At 47.8% G+C, this 19765-nt stretch overlaps 1 long non-coding RNA gene across 1 annotated transcript; it reads left to right on the top strand.

Moving 5' to 3' along the window:
- The first annotated feature begins 665 nt into the window (after positions 1-665).
- Positions 666-19224, top strand: LOC141370125 (uncharacterized). The gene is made up of 5 exons (XR_012373885.1): positions 666-747; positions 1249-1321; positions 11759-11903; positions 12002-12158; positions 18725-19224. It is a non-coding gene; the product is annotated as an uncharacterized lncRNA (long non-coding RNA).
- The last annotated feature ends 541 nt before the right edge of the window (positions 19225-19765 follow it).

Genomic DNA, 19765 nt, shown 5'->3' with positions numbered 1-19765 from the left:
GCGTGCTGGGATGAGAATGGTAAACACCCGGGAGAGGGAGAAGGCAGACGGAGCAGTGGGGTGCCAGGCAGGGGAAGCTTCTTGCTCAGCTGCCCAGAACTTCCTTCTCTCTCCAGTGCTAATGCACCCCCACCCTTCCTCCTCCTCCTCCGAGGGAGGAACCCTGAAAACCAGCCGCGTTTCCCCTTCCTTGCCTGGATGAAGGGGCCCTTCTGCTTAGCACAGGAGGCTGCCCGCTGCCTGGGGACTGTGGGAACACATGGCTGCCACATAGGCAGTGAGTCAGCATCCCACCTTTCTAAGAGGCTCTGGGAACGCGGCAAGGGTGCTCATCACCTCGGGTTAATATTAACTGTCCAGGCAGGTCCAAGGCAAATCCAGGAAGAGAGGCGTGGCGTCCTCAGGGTGGATGGACCGGGCAGAAGAGCCAAGAGTCCTCTTAACCTGGGCCCTTCAAATTGCCCAGTTTATCCCCCTCCTGAAAGTTGGTTTCTCTTACCCCACCGCCCATGTGTTTGGGTGAGATACTGCAGCTGGTGTGGCCCACAGAGGGGAGGGGGCCGAGGGCCATGGCACACTTGTGAGCTTTTAGAGGTTCGGAAGGGCTTTGGGGCCAGAGCTGGGTTAGAGGTTCAAGGTCCACCGCTGATGGCTGTAGGACTGTGGAAGGGTTGCCCTGTAAGTCTTGCTGTCCTCATCAGGGGAAAAAGACTTCATTTCATGTACATTTCACGGGAGAGAACTTGAGTAAGTGGCAGCTGTTACGTTCCTTTTTTTTTTTTTTAAGATTTTATTTATTTATTTAGTTTTTTGAGAGAGAGAGAGAGCACAAGCAAGGGGAGAGGCAGAGGGAGAGGGAAAAGCAGGATGCGGGGCGATCCCAGGACCCCGGGATCATGACCTGAGCCAAAGGCAGATGCTTAATTGACTGAGCCACCCAGGCGCCCGTTAGTTTCTTTTTTATGAATGGCTATTTCCCTTGACACTTCCTCCAAGTTCTGGCTTTCCTGCCACAACGGCCCCGTGGAAAGCTTCTCAAACGATTCTGCTGTGAAACCTGGAGCTGGGGTTTTACGCACCACGAGGAGCAGCTGGTTTCTGCTGCCCTCAGTGATGTGAGGAGGGTGACTGTGTACACAGAGGTGGGCGGACCACGCAGGGGGCGCCATGCTGGGCTGCACTGACTCATCACAGGAGCTGGGGTGGGGGCTGTAAATCGTTGATTCACCCTAGTGGGGATTTCCTTAGTGATCCCAAATCCATTCGTGGGCCCAAGATGTCTTGATTATGGAATGTCATCGGACCTCTGGCATTTGGAAAGGTGAGTTCAGAAAGCCTGTGAACAAGCACTGTGCAGCCTCGGGGATGTGGGCAAAAGGGTCATGAAGTCGGGCATTGCATCTCCTGTCCTTGGAGGCTTATCATCCACTGACAGATAACCAGAGTCTTAGCCAGCTGACTCATGAGGGTGGTTTTAACTCCTTCCGGGATGGTTCATGGCTAACTCTGAGGAAGTTGGGGAACACACAAAAAAGAGGAAGATTTGTTTATTTTCTTGGCAAATGTTTACTGAGCACCATTATGTGACAGACCCGTTCTAAACCACAGAAGATGCAGAGAGTCCTGAGCTGAACGGACAGGTTCCCTGTTTGCAGGCAGCCTCATTTCACGGAGGGAGGACAAGAAGTAAACAGGTGTTCAAATAAATAAACAAGAGCATTCGATGGGCAGTAAGCTGGGATGATGAAGAACTATGCTGTGGTTCTCAAACCTGAGCGAGTCTCAGACTCACCGGCCAGGCCAGTTAAAACACAGATGACCCAGCTCCATCCTCGATGTTTCTGGTTCAGTGTCCAGGGAGGGGCTGGGGAATTTGTCTTTCTAATGTGTTCTCAGGGGATGCTGATGCTGCCGGTCCCTGGACCACACTTTGAGAACCACTGACTCCCTCTGGGTAGGAAGGGATGGGGTAGGGGCTGGTTTAGAAACAGCACTCAGGAAGATGGGGTCAGAGTTCCTTTTAGTTGGCTGGGGGCAGAGAGGATGGAGGCTGGTTGTTATATGAGGATTTTTTTTTTTTTGTTGTTGTTGTTGTTATATTGTGGAAGGGACAGCTGCAAAGAAACAGAAGACTTGGTCTCCCTCACCTCTCACTCTGCTTTTGTCCCTGACTAGATCAACATTTGGAATCTCCCTGCCCTGGGGAGCTGGCTGTCCAGTTGGCCTGAAGACAGGACACTGCTCTGGCCGAGAGTACTCTCATCTGTTAGTTCTCACAAAGCAGCAGTTTAAAGGCCAGACCTCAGTCGAAACATTTCGGAAACATCACCGTCACCAAAGAGAAGAACATTCCTATTCTAGTTGTAACCAGCTCCCCTGGCTCTTTGGGCCCCTTCGTACCAGTCACCCCCTGGGTAGTTGTGTTTTTGTACAAATCTCTCTCTACATGGAATAAAGATCAAAGCCATTGCAGATTCCTAGATTGTAATTTATCCCAGGGCTGATGACATAACTTTGTCTTCCATCTCAGTGTCTGGCACATGCTTGCTGTAATGGTAAGCCATACATGCTTGTTGATTTCAAATATACGCTCGCTCGTTTATTCGCAGCTGGACACTATGCAAGCTGCTGGAGCTTTCTGGCAAAGGAGACAGATCCGGCCCCTCCCTTCATGGGGTTGATGGTCTAAATAGGGGATGCAGGCAAATTAGTAGGTAATTTCCATGCGGAGGGTCTTACATTCTATGCTAGGAGTGGGACCGGGTGCTATGGGAACACATAACCTAGAGAGGTCAGGAAGCCTTCCTGGAAGAAGTGACATGTAGCATGGGGTACGAGTGGGTAGATAAGGAGTGGTGAAGGCGTGTCATAGGTGCAGGCCCAGAGGTGAGAGAGAGCATGTATGGTACAGTTGCCGAAGGGGCCCCAATCGCGAAGGCCTTGCAGGGATGAGTGAACAACGCTGGGGACACTGAGAAACGCTGGGAACACCGAGAACATGTCTTAGCGGACTCCCTGCTTGGTGGCTATCTACAGCGCGTGTCAAGGCTCTGCCTTAGGCCCCGGTTGGGGAAACTCATGGTGGCGGTGGTTGGATGCTGTGTGGAGTTGGCTCTGTGTGCAGGTCCCTGTTCCCAGATTTGTACTTCCTCCCACCTATGGAACAAGGAGTTCCGGGCAAACCAGTTTGGATCAAGGAAGGAGCTTGTTGAGCTCTTCCCCGTGAAAGGGCATTCTTGGAACAAAAGCAACAACTCTACTACAGTGTTGTTGGGGGAACGATCAGGTCCAAAATGGTTGTGGAAATACTAAAACACAGTCTTAGTGTTGATGGCTTCAGCCCAGGGAGGCGCAGCTAATTTCCTCTTGAACTCCGTTGGCTTGCCTGGCACGTAGGTGCTGATGAATGACCCTGTGACCCAGGGCCAGCCAGGTCCCCTGTGGGCACCCCACTATTTTATAGTTACAAAATGAGGAGAGTCTCTGCCTCTGAGCACATCCTGGGGATGTTGTATAGAGAAACAAGATGGTGTTTGTGAGAACAGTGGGCTCCTGGAGGAAAAGTTCAAACCTCCAGGATGTTGATTGTTAAAGGCATTTAGTTGGTGTGACTGTGGTCACTGTTTACGCTGTGTGTGTGTGTGTGTGTGTGTGTGTGTACTTATGGTTAATTATTCAGCCTAGAATCCGTATTTAATTTATAGCCATAAAAATACCTGCAGCTTGCTTTTATAAAGACTTTTTTCTATTTTATTTATATAGAGAACAGCATGTTCTCTAGATCAAACCTCAGGATCACAGGACATCTCATATATAAAGAGAATGGGCCAAACAACACTCTTTTAGGTTAGTTTTTAGTTGTACTTGGAAAAGCTACACATTTTCAGCTAAAGAGTTTGTGTTTTGGGTGAGAAATATGTATCATCTCAAAAACTCTTTGAACGCCCCTTCCCTTTCTCTCTGAAACACTTTTTCCTAAAACTATTGAGATTCCTCAGCTTCTTTCATCAGCAGGAGGTGCCCCCTTTGAAAGGGTGAGGGTCTTATTTAAACGCAAGACCCACAAACATCCTCTGTCCCGATGGACTGGTTTTCTGGCCAGGCTTCCTCCTGCTACAGCTGACCTGGATCTCCTCCCTTCTGCTCTGGATTTTTATTTTTTTAAAGATTTTATTTATTTATTTGTCAGAGAGAGAGAGAGAGAGAGAGCACAAGCAGGGCAGAGGGAGAGACAGGCTTCCCGCTGAGCAAGGAGCCCAAGGTGGGACTTGATCCCAGAATCCTGGGATCATGATCTGAGCTGAAGGCAGATGCTCAACTGACTGAGCCACCCAAGTGTCCCTGCTCTGGATTTTTTGACACTAGAACATAGTAAAGCCTGAAGTTACCTGTAGGCAAGACATACCGAATTTTCTAATTGTTTCGGATGTTCTATTTCTCAGGCTGACTCACAGGTTTGTTTTGCAGACATGAAAGAAACTTCTAACCTGGAGAGACAGAGAGCCTTTCCATCGGCTTTCTCCTTTTACTTGTCTGATTTCCTTCCTATGTCTCACTGAGGAATGGCATGGAAGGTGGAGAAATGAATTTTCCACTGTAAAACTGAGCTGTGTGCTTGATGCAAGGAAGGAGGTTAAAGTGGCTGATGCCAAATGCAAAGTATAGTTTGTGGCTGTGAGAATAATTAAGCTCAGCTTTTTTTTTTTTTTCTTTAATCCTGGAGTCCAATGTGTAGAGTCCTAAAGGGAAGCTAAGTGCCTTTCATCAGTCTTTGGATGAAGCCTGATCAAGCCAACTCCTGTTCTTCTGGTAGATGTCTTAAGGATGTCTTAAAGATGTCTTCTGGTAGATGTTTTTTTTTTTTTTAAGATTTTATTTATTTATTTGAGAGAGAGAATGAGAGAGAGAAAGAGAGAGCACATGAGAAGGCGGAGGGTCAGAGGGAGAAGCAGACTCCCTGCTGAGCAGGGAGCCCGATGAGAGACTCGATCTCGGGACTCCAGGATCATGACCTGAGCCGAAGGCCGTCGCTTAACCAACTGAGCCACCCAGGCGCCCTTCTGGTAGATGTCTTAAGCGTTTTAACTTTCTGTATGCTCTTCAAACCCACACTTGGTTTCAAAGAGAACTTTGGAAATTCAATATAATGCAGTTTATTTCAGATTATATGAGACTGGCTCACCTGGGAGCATCATTTCCGGTTTGAGCCTGTCAGTTTTTTAAAGGCTGTGTGCCCAGACTAGCGCACCAGCCTCCTAGCTGGTCTTCTTGACTTTAGTCCAGTTTCCTCTAGGTCGTCTTTGAACCACTGCCAGAGCTATATTTCCCCCAAACCAGGGCCTCTTGTGTTTTTTCTCCACTTAATCTCCTTCAGGGGCTCAGTGGCTCCCCATGACCTTTTGAACCCTTTCCAGATGCCTTTGCATGTGGTCCGTTCTCACCTCAATACTGCTCTAGTTACAGCGTTCCCTTCATTGCACCTGCCAAGGATCCCTTTTCTTGCCTTCCTACTTACCCTTCAGGATGCAGTCCTTCTTCTCTGAAGCCCTCTGTGTCTTCCAAATAGGGCATCTCTCCTCGGGCTTCTGTAACACCATGCCTGCCTTACTGTCTTGACTCACGATTTTTTCCTGACACCTCTGTGTGCCCTACCTAGGCTGGGGGACTAGAGGGTTAAGACCTGTCTGTTTCAACCGAAGGTCTGGTTCAGAGCAGGTGACCAATAATTTTATGCTGCATCATTGAATCGATGAATGGGATGGGATTCGGGGGGCATGGAAGGGAGGATTCATTCATAAATGTAAAAGCGTTCCCTTAGAATGGGGGCTGCCTTGGGTATGACTGCCAAAACTTAGAAAGAGTACTTATTCGGGTTGGCTGGTGCCCGAGCTAGGGTGTCCCTGAACCTGAGTCCTTTCAAGGAAGCTTTTTCGTCACTGACAGAGGACTACAGACTGGGAGCCTCTAGGAGGGAAGGTTGGTGGGGGGCAATGGAAGACAGCCTGAAGCCTGAAGAAAGGGGGTATCTAGCAATGTGGGAAGACTTTGGAAAACTGTGAGAAGATGTGGAATTTCAAGATGGAGCTCTCTTGGGTTTTTGTGATTTGAAAAATCACACTAGTTACTAGAACTAGAAGAGAAGATTTTCAGAAAGCAGAAGTTATTTTCAAGGTGGATCGCTAAGAGTGATCAGACTGGAAGACTAGAGTCTAATTTCTAATTTGGGGTCCTTTTCTTCTTCAGTTTTCCAGTAGATTGTTAGCTGATTGAAGTCAACGGCAATGTACAAATTTTCCAATTACTTTAATTGTAAGAGCGATGCGTGCTTGTAAAAATAATACGCAATAATATGTAAAAATAATACGCAAGTGTACAGAATGAAGTCTCCCTCGATAAGATTGTCACTGGCTATAGGGAACGTTTGCATGAATTAGTAAAAGCCCACTCTTTCTGTCTGCCAAAAAATTACCTAGCAACACACATGCAAATCTGTGATTTACGGTAGGAATGTCCCTGTGCTTAGTCTTCCATATGTGGCCACCGTGCCTCTGCAAGCCTCCCTCAGTCCACTCCCCTCCTCAGAGGTGGCCAGATCTTTATCTATGCACATATGTGTGTATGTGCATATATTTACACGCTGACATGTATGCTCATATACAGAGAGAGGAGAATCAAAAGATTTACAGAAATGGGGCCATATTTTACATACTGTTTGGTCACTTAAAAAAATTTTTTTTTAAATTTATTTGAGAGAGAAAGTGAATGAGAAAGAGCGAACACAAACCAGGGGGAGAGGTAGAGGGAGAGAGAGAAGCCGACTCCCTGCTGAGCAGGGAGCCCAGTTTGGGGCTCGATCCCAGGACCCGGAGATCATGACCTGAGCTGAAGGCAGAGGCTTAACCAACTGAGCCACCCCGGTGCCCTTGGTCACTTGTTTTTTCCCCCTTGACAATGATCTTGGATACAATTTCCTCAGTTTATATAACTTTGCATTATTCTCTCTAGAGGCTGCTCCCTCATAGCATGGCTGTACTGGGTTTAACTGCTCCTTTATAGAAAGACATTTAGTTTGTGTACCATTTTTTTTTTAATTACACACAGTGATGTAACTTAAGTGAATGTTCTAAGGTATAGGTTCACAGAACCAGGTTAAAGGGTCCTAGATGTTGACATTTTGGCAGATGATGCAAAATTGTCCCCCAAAGTTTGAGCTGAATTATATCCCTGTTTCTCCACATCCTTGCCAATAGTTGGCATTATCAATCTTTTACATTTTTATCAGTTTGATGGAGGAAAAATGGCATCTCATTTAATTTTAATTTTCCTGATTACTTAATCTCCTTCAGGGGCTCAGTAGCTCCCCATGACCTTTTGAACCCTTTCCAGATGCCTTTGCTTGTGGTCAGTTCTCACCTCAACACTGCTCTAGCTACAACGTTCCCTTCTTTGCACCTGCCCAGGTGATGATGCTCCTGAGGTGGTGCATCATTTTGTGTATTTATCAGCTATTTGTGCCTCTTCGTTGCCATGCATGTGTTTATCCTTCGTGTTCTCTAAGTTGGCTTGTTTAATCTTTACTGTGTATGCATTGTAATCATTTACTACCTTATTTTGTTTCAACACACACCAACTTCCTGTTAACTCTGCACTGGAAATAAACGATGAAGGCAGAGTGAGAGACAATGCAGTAAATCAGAAAGATCATAAGTGCTTTGGAGCAGAAAAGGGGTCACAGAGATTATGTTGTCCAAATGCCTTATTTTACAGAGGAGAAAATGAAAATTTTCAGGAGGCAAAAATATCTCATAGCTGGTTCATGGCAGGTATGAAAATGGATTCTAGTTCAAGTATTTTTTTTTTTCCTGCCTGTTGCTTTCCATTAAACAGTGTTTATGAAGAATACCACTGGTTCCTCTTTTCTTGGGTTCTGTGTTTTCTGAGTAAATTTTTATTAATTTAACAGAAAGCAAATGCAAATCTGTTTATAAGAGGGAGAGGGTAAGCTTTATTAGCCACATGGGAATGGCTTTTGAGAGCCATGATACCAGGCAGAAAGCCAAGAATGGTTTCTTAGATATATCAATAGAGTGAAGCGAATAGGTTTTGTGGGAAAAGGGGTATCATGTGCAGATGAAGGAAAAAGGATTCTTGCTTGAACAAGGGGGAGAGGCTGCTGATAGGCCCAGTGCCTGCATGGGAAGCTTCCAGTGGTTGTGTATATTCTGGTTCCTGGTGCTTTCAGAATCTATCGCGAAGGATCCATAAATTGTCAGATTCAGAAATCATCCTACAATACTTGAGAAAATACCGCACATGATTTTGGGGGTGTGCTTTCCCACATACAATGAATTTGGCTTGCAGAGAAGACTGAGTGGGAACCTTCTTTTAAGGAAGAAAATGTAGGAAGGGATCCGTGAAGAGTCAGTCTTCAAGTCAAGTTAGAGACAAGGTCCCTTCAGGACCTGAGCATGAGGACAGAGCTTCCTCAGAGCTGGGAAAAGAGGGGGCAGGGTAGTAAAGGCAGAGAGAGTCACTGCAAGGTTTTTTGCTGCCCACATGGTTGGAATTGGAGGTGGACGAGTTTTCTTGGTTCTCACACAATATTACAAGGAAGAGAGGCAAGATGGGCAAGATCAGGAATGTTCCCGGGCCTGTTGGCCATACTGTCCTGCGTAGCCTGGGGCACAGTTTTCTGCACACGGCATACAGGAATCTGGGAACATAAGACAGAGTTATTATCTGATTACGTGTCTGCAGCGCTGGGACCAGAGGCCCCCTGAGAGCTCACCGATCTCTCTTCCCCAAGTCATGTGGCCACCAGAACCATCCAGAGTCATTCCTTATTATCATCAACTATCCACCCAGGGTTCACCATTTCTCAATTATAAGATGGTGGTGATGATTATTAATTATAATACAGTTACTTTTTTTCAATCAGGGTCTGAGAAGGTTTATATAAGTTTATACAGTGGGGTTGGTGGAAATGCCTGTCTTTTTAAGTCTATGGTTTCCCCTTTACTTTTTTTTCCCTTGTGATTTTTCAATTTTTGGTTGTTTTTGAAGAAACAAAGTCTTTTTTTTTTTCCCGTGGACTCTCTCATGCTCTTAACGTTGCTGATTACATCCCCGGGGATGTTGTTTATCACGCTGCTCTGTTACCTATGTTCCTGAACCTCTGGTTGGTGAGATTCGGTTACACTCGAGTTTGACTTGTTTTGGCTCGCAACCGCAGCTGGGAAGTGGTCTTATCCCCTCTTCGACCTCACCTACCCCCGTTTGTCTTGCTCATTCTGTTTCTGCCCCCCTGGCCCTGAACGTTTGAGATGTGCTCCCTCTGAAGGGCCGTTGTCCACCTGTGCCCTATTTCCCACCTCCTTCAAGTCTTTGATCAAATGTTCCCTTTCTTTTTTAAAAAAGATTTATTTATATATTTGAGAATTTATATATTTGAGAGAGAGAGAGTCAGAGGGAGAGAATCTCAAGCAGACTCAGCGCTCAGTGCAGAGCCTGACGGGACTTGATCACACGACCCTGAGATCATGATCTGAGCAGAAATCAAGAATCGGATGCTCAAGTGACTGAGACGCCCAGGCGTCCCTCAAATTTTCCCTTCTTGCTGAGACCTGCCATGGCCACTGGTTGAATACGTATGTCCTCATACCAGCACTCCTGGTCACACAACCGTGCCTGACACATGGTAGTGGTCACTACGTGTGTGCCGGATAAGTTAAACAAACGGAGGGGGACCTCTTCCTCCAATGTTTCCTCTGCCAGCGATGACATGAACAGACATTCACTGAAACCCATTCTGCACCGGCTATGCCACGTGCTTAAATGCTCAGCTTATTTCATGCCCGTAACAGAGGGTAGGTCTTGGTATTATCAGCCGCCTTCTACAAACAAGTGTGGCGGGCATGCATTGCCCATGTTCTCCTTCAAGGAAAAGCTGTGGCTCTGGGGCAGGGAGTGTTGTCAGTGGGGAGCCACCAGCCGTCGACCTCTTTTTCAATGTCATGTGTCTTCTGCGCTATCTACATTGATGACACATCCCAACAAGGGCAAACTCTGATGGGCCACATGTGCTCCAGACTTCCCCGTGGAGTTGGAAGAGGCTTTGTTTGCAGTTTGGCTTCTCCCTCTGCCCAAACTTGATTCCTCCACCTTCCCCCTCTGTAAGTGTTGATTTTTTAATACATACCCTATAAGCCAAACCCCATCTGAGATCTTCATCCTGGAAACCCCAACCTGTGATGCCAAGGAAACAAATGTTTACAGGGTTAGATAGCCTTCCCAGGGTCATGGTCGAGTGGGTGGTAGAGCTATGGCCTCTGGGAGGTGACGCATTGTTTCTCTAAGTACCTTCCCCACCCCACCCTGAACCCTGAATGTCAGGGAGGACCATCAGTGATGTGGTTCATCTCTGTCCTGGTTTTCGGCTGTTTTAGTGAGGCGGCCTAGCAACATTTCACAGGTTTCTATGGGACTCTGGGTTCTTAGTCACAAATGGCTGACTACATTGCAGAGTAGGAAGACAAGTTGTAGATTTGCCATCCAGTAACTAGGAAAAGATTCAGCAGGGCGCTCAGAAGTATGATGCTCTGAAGAAGCGCTATATTGGTGGGGGTGTCAGGGACGGGATGAAGGCTGGGTGGCAGGATGTCAGGAGGACAGGGAAGGGCCTCTGCAGAGAACTTGGAAAGCTAGCAGAGGACTCAGTGGAGGGAGCCATCTGGTGAAAGTGAAGCGTTAACCAAGATAGGCATGATGCACGCAGTGGGCCGCTGGAGGGGAGACTGGGGCAGGGGGACAAATCAGGCCAGGAAACTAGGGCAGCAGTGATATCTCTTGGACTGGGCTGGGGACATCAGAGAAGGAGAGACAGGGACAAACAACGTGGCTTTGGAGCGGGAAGACAAAGAAGGAAGAAACAAATTAAAGATGAATTCCATGCCATTGAACATGAACATTTTAGTTCGACTGATTTAATTTTACTAGTAACCAGTGCCACTGTTTGGTTCCATTTTACCAATCAGCGTGACTTTCTCACTGTTTCAGTGAGAATGACTGAGATGTTTAAGGTTCTGGGGAAGTGGACAATTCCTAGGCTCTCCTGAGTGATCGATATAACTTCTTACAGGACCATTTCACAATTCTGATGAGAAACTTTATTTTTATTTTTTTTTTAACTGATGAGAAACTTTAAAAATGGTGGTCTTACAATAGCTAAAATATGGAAAGAGCCCAGATGTCCATCGATGGATGAATGGATAAAGAAGATGTGGTATATATATAATATATATACATACAATGGAATATTCATCAGCATGAGGCAGGATGAATACCTACCATTACACTGACGTGGATGGAACTGGAGGGTATTATGCTGAGTGAAATAAGTCAGTCAGAGAAAGGCAATTATCATATGGTTTCACTCATATATGGAATATAGGAAACAGTACACAGGATCGTAGGGGAAGGGAGGGAAAAGTGAATGGGAAGTCATCAGAGAGGGAGACAAACCATGACAGACTCTTAACTCTAGGAAATAAACTGAGGGTTGCTGGAGGGGAGGTGGGCGGAGGGATGGGGTAACTGGGAGAAGGGCATTAAGAAGGGCACTTGATGGAATGGGCACTGGGTGTTATATGCAACTGATGAATCACTAAATTCTACCCCTGGAACTAATGATAACTATATGTTAACCAAATTGAATTAAAAAAAATAAATAAAATGGTGGTCTTTCATTTCCCAATTTCAGAAAAGTGAACTGTGTGTGGAAGGCGAAAAAGAGGTGAAAAAGATCACATTTCCTAAGGCGGGAGCCCCTGGGAGTCCCTGCTTTCATCCTGGAGCTTTCGGTGGCCTCAGGACCATAAACCTCGCCTTATCGCCTGACGCCACAGGTGGGCCCTCCCCTGTGTCTCACAACACTGGTAAACCACTGGCATCACTTTGTAATCTGTTTGTTTTGCCCTTCCTCTTTATATCTTGGGGTCCTCAGGTCAGGGGCTATGTCATGACCGTGTGTGTTTCTCTCAACAAGCATGGAGAAGGCATTGAACACATACTTGATGAGTGAATGAAAGGCTGACATAGAGTGGACAGTGGTTTATTTTCAAGTCTGGCTTCTCACATTCAACACCACCTGCAGGCTACAGGTATGTGTGTGTGAGGGTACGACATGGGGCGGCTATTGTCCATGCAGCTTTGTTTAGTCTCGGCAATGACTCTGAGAGCTGTGAGTGCCTGACTCCTTGGCTCAGAGCCAGAGGCCAGCCTATGGGCATTTCTCCATGTTCCCTGGAGAAGGAAGTATGTTTTTCCGCTTCTGTCTGGCTTCTGCTTCAGGTCCAGGCAGAGCCCCCTTCTAGCTCATTTGCCATGGAAAGAGAAAGGTCCCTTCAGATCCCTCCTCTTAGGGCAGGTGTTTCCCAGGTGGGACACAACCAACCCTTTCTTCTTTCCTTGGCCTCCCTTGGCATATTTGGGCTCCTCTTTGATCTATTGTTTCATGGATACTGGAAGTCCCTTGAAGAATCCTCCCTTGTTTACCCAACAGCAATGAACTCTTCACAAAAAAACACTTCTTACCAGAGTTCTCCAGCACAGAAGAGAGGTAGTGGAGAGGCTTTCTGAGTTAGAGTGGAGTGTCACCCCTTTGAGGAGATGGAGGCCTTAGGAGGAGACCTCTTGTTTGTGGGATTGGCTAATACAGAGAGTGGGGCAGAGTGCTAGTTGGAAGGAGGTTGAAATCAAGGGGAGACGTTGCCTCCAGGTGGAGGGCTTTGTCCCTTTGTCAGGTTAGAAATCCATGTCAGTAAATATTTGAAACTCTGGTGAAGTGAAAGCCACAGGGCACAGTGATAGGAGCCAAAGGGAAAAGCAAGCTAGGGGCTGGGCATGGCAAGGGGAGCTCTGTGGATGAAGTGGGGCATGGGGAGCAGGTGGAGAGACAGAGAGGGACAATTCCAAAGAGAAGAGATTAGGTAAATAGTGTGGCAGCAAATTCCCCAAGAGATGATAGAGTGGAAGATATGGAACAGCAGTGTGGGTGGCTCGTAGGAGTCTCATCCCCGGACCTGCATCAGTCACCTAGGGAATTTAAAAATAGATTGATGTTGGGCCTTTCACCCACTGGCCTAGGGTTCAGTCCAGGTATTGGTCTGAATGATTCTAATGTACCAGCTGCTTAAGAAAGACAGCTTTGGGCTTAGGAGAGGGGGTGCTATTTCCAGTGGAGGTGGAGAGGCAGAGAGGGATGATGGAGAAATTGAAGATAGTAATATACACATAATATCATGTATTTTCCTAGTTCTTTTCTTCGCATTTCTCAGACTCTAAAGTGCAGATGCATCCCCTGGGGATCTTAGTAAAATATGAATTCTGATTCAGTGGAGCTGGCTGGGGATCGAGAGTCTGCATTGCCAACACACTCCCAGGGGATGTCACTGCTCCTGGACCACGCTTTGGTTGGCAAGGCATAAGGTTTACGAAGTGTTGACCATCTTGCTTTGCAGATGAATTATGATATGAGGCTCATATCAGGTAGGTCTTAGCATCCTCATTATGCAGGCAAGGACATAGAGATCAAGAGAAGGGAAGAAGCGCAGAGAGGGGCCCTGAGCAGTGATGTTTGGTGATCCTTTTGGGCCCCGGGCTACATACTTTACACCTGCTCTTCACTTAACCAATTTCCTCAGACCACACACCTGTAAGTGGTGAGCCCAAGACTTCTGACTCCAAGCACAGGGCCTGATCTTTTGCATCCCAGCAGCCTTCTCCAGGACATAAAAGAACATTGTTATTATTGAAAGGGAGAGTGAGTAGGAATAGGAGCTTAGGGAAAAAGAAGGGCATCTGGAGACACTGTTGTAGGAAATCAGCCAAGGGATGGGGAAAGAGGCTGGGCAGGCATTAGAGCCAACTTGCTGTTGGCCCTTCAGAGTCAGCAGTGGATGAGATCCTCTGTTCCATTAAGGGGATGGCTCCCACTGTGCCCTAAATGCAAGCTGAGAAGGCACATGGGCGGACTTCTTGCAGTCAGGGAGATGAGAAAGTTTATAATCTAGGACAGGGGTTCTCAAACTTGAGCGAACATCAGAATCACCTCGGGGGCTTGTTAGACACAGAGTGTGCCCCGCCCTCTGAATCTTAGGGGATCTGGGGTGGGGCCTGAGAATATGCATCCTCAACAAGTTCCCAGATGGTGTCGATGCTGCTGGTCCCAGGACCCCGCTTTGAGAAACAATGGAGCAGTTACCTGGCTGTAGATTCCCCTGAAAGTCAGCGAGGTCAGTTAGAGCCAGAGTGGGCTGGGTTGAGCCTTTTGTGATGAAGTCCAGGGAGTGAGAGTTTAAAAAGAGGGGAAAGGTGGCAGTTTGACGGGCTCAGTGTGGTGGAAATTGGCAAAGTCTGAGTCCTCGTTCTCTTGTTCACTTGTGAATCCATCGGGAGCGGGAGAAGTTGCTAGCTCTTGGAGTGATGGCGATGACCCCGGGGAAGTTAGACTTTTCTGGGGAAAGGTCAGCTTCTGCAAAAGGGATGCAGTGAGAAACACGGTTTGGGATCTTGCCCTGATGAAGTGGAGCAGGGGTTACTGTCCAAAAAGGCAGCCGCAGAAGGGCCTGCACACACCAGGGCGGGGTGGGCTGGCCTTGTGGGTCCAAGGTGCAGGACAGGAGCCCCAGAGAGGGCAGGGGGGAGGACAAGGTAGGAAGGAGATGCACAGAACACACCAGCATGGGTAGACCAGCACTCCCTACTGACAGGTGGCCAGTAAGTGATCACAAATGTAACGCTTCCTTCCACTTGCCTACAATTGCTGGTCTTTCAAATAACTCCTCTTTCTATTACCTCATTTGGCCCTTCCAGTATCCCTGTGAGTATGTGGAGAAGGTACTCTCACTTTAGGCTTACAGATAAGGAAATAACCACGGAGAAAATTACATAACTTGCCTGAAGAGACTGGGGCAGCTGCAGAACTATGCAGAACTATTCTGGGGTTCCTGCTGTTTCTAGAAGCTGGTGAGGGCCTCAGGTTGTCTTGCTTTGAGGACCGACCTGGGCATGACTCAGCGGATGCAGCGGGATGGGGAGGCCTTCCCATGGTTCAGGGAGGGACCGGCTTCCTGGAAGGGCTCATTGCTGAGTTAGTTCAGTGAAGAGAGGAGACCAAGGTGCATTGCCTCAGGAGATGGGGTTTTGGTGGAAGGAGGACCCAGAGAAGGAAGAGAGGTGGGGAACGTTTCCATAGGCCTCAAGGAGAACAGGGAGGCTCCTCAAGGTCTAGTGTTACTCTAGCAACCACTTGTTCTCCCCTTGAAAATGGGGAGGGGGTTGGGAACCCGGCTCCCTGCACCAACTTCCCACCATTATGGTGCTCCACCTGTGTCTGCCTCTGGTCTCTTGCTGCCTGAGACTGGCCCTTCTTTCTGCTGCCCTGTGGCTCCTGATTCCTGCCCTGACTTTACATGTTGCTCCACTCCTTGTGATTCTCCTCATGTGTACTATACTGAGGCATTCTTAAAAATAATGACCTAGTTTGAGCATGGGCACAAGGGTTGGAGTCACAATCCACCTCTCAGGCTAATCCAGCAAACCCAGGTGGCCAGGCGATCTGGTCCCGAGCAGGTGTTGGAGCTGCCTGTGGGCGTGGCCGGCCCTCAGAGGGCCTGCATCCCTTGCACGCCCCATCCCTTGCAAAAGCAAAGCAGACCCCCAGTCCTAGGGGAACTGGAGAAGAACTGACATACTAGGCAGATTTCTAGAAATTGCCAGGATTTCCAGACAACGGGAGTGAGATGAGGTTTCATTTTCCAGACCTGAAAGGCAGGGTCAGGGTGTGGTATCTGGAGGAACCCACAAGACCATAGCTGGGTGACAGGTGGGGTCGGTAAGGTCGAGGGGCGCAGTTGTACGTGTCAGATGGCTGGGCTAACTGTCCCGAACCCGCTCCTGTGGGGGTCGGTCCTGCTCCTGGATACCGAGGCTGGGCTGGGCTTGCAGGGAAGGGTCTGCAGGCTTCAGCTGTGACAGTAGGCAGCCCAGGGACATGATGGGCTGATCGATGCCATAAGGGACAAGTCCAGATGGACCCACATGCAGCAAACCACAAAAACCACCGTGTCTGCCTGGAGAAGGGGCCTTCACACATAACACATGCTGTCGGGACCCATTCTCACTTGTAAACTCCCAAGTGCTGGCAAAAGCACCTGATCTGTGAATGTATTCCTAAAGCCACTTCAAAGGAGACTCCTTCCCAAGGGGTTTAACTGGGGTTCATCGTCAGAAGCCACAGGATAGCAATATAGGAGGGGGTGCCTGTGGGTGGTGAGTCCCCTGAGAATATTCCAGCAGAGGCTGAAGGGTCCCCGAGCAGCCGTCCTGTTTAGGAGTGGCAAGCATTGGCTGCAGGCAGGGTAGGGGTTGGACCCTGGGGTCTGGGAGGCCCCTCCTCTGTCTGACACCATATGGCTTAGAGGTTCCGGCCTCTGCCTTTACCAGGCGTACCATTCCCAGGCTGCCAGGAGCAGGAGGGGCCTCGCAAGACAGTCCTGGTGAGTTCCCTGCTATCTTGTAGGTAAATGGCAACTCATTTAGGATGCACAATTGTCTGAATGCAACATTATTTCCTTATCTATAAGCCTTGACCTCTTGTTGGAGGTCGCCCTCTGTTAAGTGACACAGCCAATACTGACATCCACATCTTGCTAACCTTTATGTTTGTGCTTATCACCATTATGCTGAGCTACTCCCCAGGTTCTTCGTGCTTCTGCTCCCTACAGGGCCTAGGCTCTGCGCTGGATTGAAAGGCAGGCGGGAACGACTTCTCAGACTCTGCTGGAGTTACTTGGGGTAACTTTCCAACAGTTTGGCTTACTTTTAGGCCACGCGAGAATTGAAAGGAAATAGGAGTTAATGGCTATAAGAGAGTTGGTGGACAAGCTCCCAGGGCCTTCTTCCCTCAGATCTGCGGTCATTTCAGCCCTCGGCAAGTAAGCAGCCTTCCACCTGCTCGGCCGGGGGCTGGGCCACATCTGCACACCTGGGTCCACCTGCCCCCCCCGGGAAGCAAGTCCTTTTGCTCCTGGTCTAATTTCCACGGCCTCAGAAGCCAACAGCAGGCTGCCAGGCCCACCTCCCTTGCACATAGAAGATGCTCAGGAATCAGGAAATAGCATCCGAGAGTGAATGCATACAAGATAAAGGCAAAGCCCTGTGTTTTACGTGTTATATGTAGGAGTTTTGAAGGCGAAGATTTCAAGGGATGCAAAAAAATTATAGACCCTGATCTGAACGGACTTAATTCAAAGGCTTTTTTTTTTTTTTAAAGATTTTATTTATTTATTTGACAGAGAGAGACACCGCGAGAGAGGGAACACAAGCAAGGGTAGTGGGAGAGGGAGAAGCAGGCCTCCCGCGGAGCAGGGAGCTCGATGCCGGGCTCCATCCCAGGACCCTGGGATCATGACCTGAGCCAAAGGCAGATGCTTAACGACTGGGCCACCCCGGCGCCCCCAAAACCTCTTTGTTTAGAGGCCTGAGGGAAGCTAATATTAATAATATTGACTGCATCTTAGATCATCTGCCAGGTGAGTTCAACATTTTTCCTTATTAAAGGCTCCTAAAGCTACGATGGTAATGGCCCTCTGTTGGATGCAGAGTGTATTGTAATTACTAGAGGCAATGAAGAAGTACCCTTGTGTCAACTGTGATCTGTCCCTCCACCCCCAGCAGGAGTCTGCGAAGCGGCGGGGAGGATGAGACGGTAGCCTCCCTTCCCTAGGCTTCTCCACTGAGAGCTCTACCCTACGAGGTTGCAATGATTTCCCCCGCTTGAAGTCTGAGAGTACAAGGTTTAGACCCTTGCTCTGGCTCAAGATCACGTAATTATCTCCATGGCAGAGTTAGGATTGAAACTCACCTCTGTCTGGCTTTTCCCACTACCTGATACCACCAGACGCTGTTTTGTGCCCTGAAAGTTCAAGAGAACTGGGTTGATTCTTAACCTCACTTTTGACTAGGGCATCACCCTCAGCTGAGTTTTACCTTCTCCCTCTCTTGCTGGTTTTTCCCTCTCGCCTGGAGGCGCATTCCCCGGGATTGAACAGTAGGAGGGCTCAAAGAAGCTACACTTTGGTGTCTTCTGAAGGTGCTCAGGGTCAGGGTTATATTTAATACAGTGCGAGCTTGCTATCCCAAAACGTTTGAAGTGATTTTTGCAAACATGTTTTTGGCCAGAGGCAAATGCTATGAGAGTGGGGATATTGAGTTAGGGCGGAAGCAAGTCAGAGTTTTGGAATATATAACCTGTCTTTAGGACTCCGGACCTTGGAATGGAGATACTCAAATAATTGAGTGTACTTACTTTCTTCTGTTTTCATTGGGGTGTTTGGCTGCAGGGAGGCAAACCTGATTTGGATCATTAATCCTGTTTCCTCAATGTAGAGCTTTATTCGCACACATGTGCTTAGCATGGAATAAATGATCAAGCTGGGCTTTGTTGAGCTCCTGAAGAATGTTGCTTTGCCTGCTTTTTTTTTTCATGGTGCTAAAATATACATAAAATATACCATTTTAACTGGTTTTAAGTTTACAGTTCAGTGGCATGAAGTACATTCACGTTACTGTGTGATCATCACCACCATCCATCTCCAGAACTTTCTCATCATCCCAAACTTGGTACCCGTGAAACACTAACTCCCTATTTCTCTTCCTTTCCCAGCCCCTTGTAACCACCATGCTACTTTCTGCCTCTATGAATTGGACTGCCATGGGGACCTCACAGAAGTGGAACCATCCAGTATTCCTCCTTTTGTGGCTGGCTTATTTCACTGAACGTAATGCCAAGATGCATCCGCGTTGTAGCGAGTGCCAGAAGTTCCTTCCTTTTCTAGGCTGATTTGTATTCCATTGTATGTACCCATCACATTTTGTTTATCTGCTCATCGGTTGATGGACGCTCAGGGGGTTCCCACGTTTTGGCTGTTGTGAATAACGCTGCTATGGATATGGGTGCCCAGACATCTGCTCAAGCCCCTGCTTTCCATCTTGTCTGCTTATCTTCATATCCCGTGTCATCGTTTGCCCTGAGAATTCCTACTCTTTCCAGTCTCCTGGAATAGCACTTGGCGAGGGCGGGGGGGGGGGGGGTTCCTCTTTCAATGCTCTCTTGTAAAGCCCAACAAAAAAAATGATTGGAGAAATGTTTCTGATAATAAACTTGTGGGAAAAGCTATTTTGTGTCCTGCTTTGAATCTTGCAATTTAATTGTCCACGTTTAATTCCACTTTAGGGCACATCAAGCCATTGATCTTTCTGCTTACTCGCCACCATGTGGTTTGTGGAGGGTGGAGTGGCCCATTCCTGCGCGATGTGGGGCTCCTGGCTCTTCGCTCCTTTTATAACATTCTGCACATGTTCGCTTGAGACTGGCAATTGCCCTGCTCCATCACGCTCTGTCACTTCCTTCTCTGTACTTCAGATTGAGCTTCCAAAGCCCTGAGCAGCCGCCTGGTTGAGAAGTCATTAAACCAAAAAAAAAAAAAAAAAAAAAAGGGAGGGAGAGAGAGAGAGAGAGAGAGAGAAATCAGTACTTAGAGAATAGCTCAGTTCTGTTGAACTCACTCTAAAAACTTTGGCTTTATTCAGGTCTTAACCATAATGCCTCATGAACCCTTCCATCTGGGTATCGTTGCGCAGTGCACTTTGTGGGGATGGAGGAGGAGGGGTAGCCCTGCCTTGTTCTTCATCACAGTAAAGTTAT

This window comes from Callorhinus ursinus, unplaced genomic scaffold, assembly GCF_003265705.2.
Source record: "Callorhinus ursinus isolate GAN/ISIS: 27379988/994484 unplaced genomic scaffold, GSC_fseal_2.0 scaffold26, whole genome shotgun sequence".
Taxonomy (NCBI): Eukaryota; Metazoa; Chordata; class Mammalia; order Carnivora; family Otariidae; genus Callorhinus; species Callorhinus ursinus.
The sequence above is the reverse complement of the archived record's forward strand: the minus strand, read 5'-3'. Positions and strand labels throughout refer to the sequence as shown.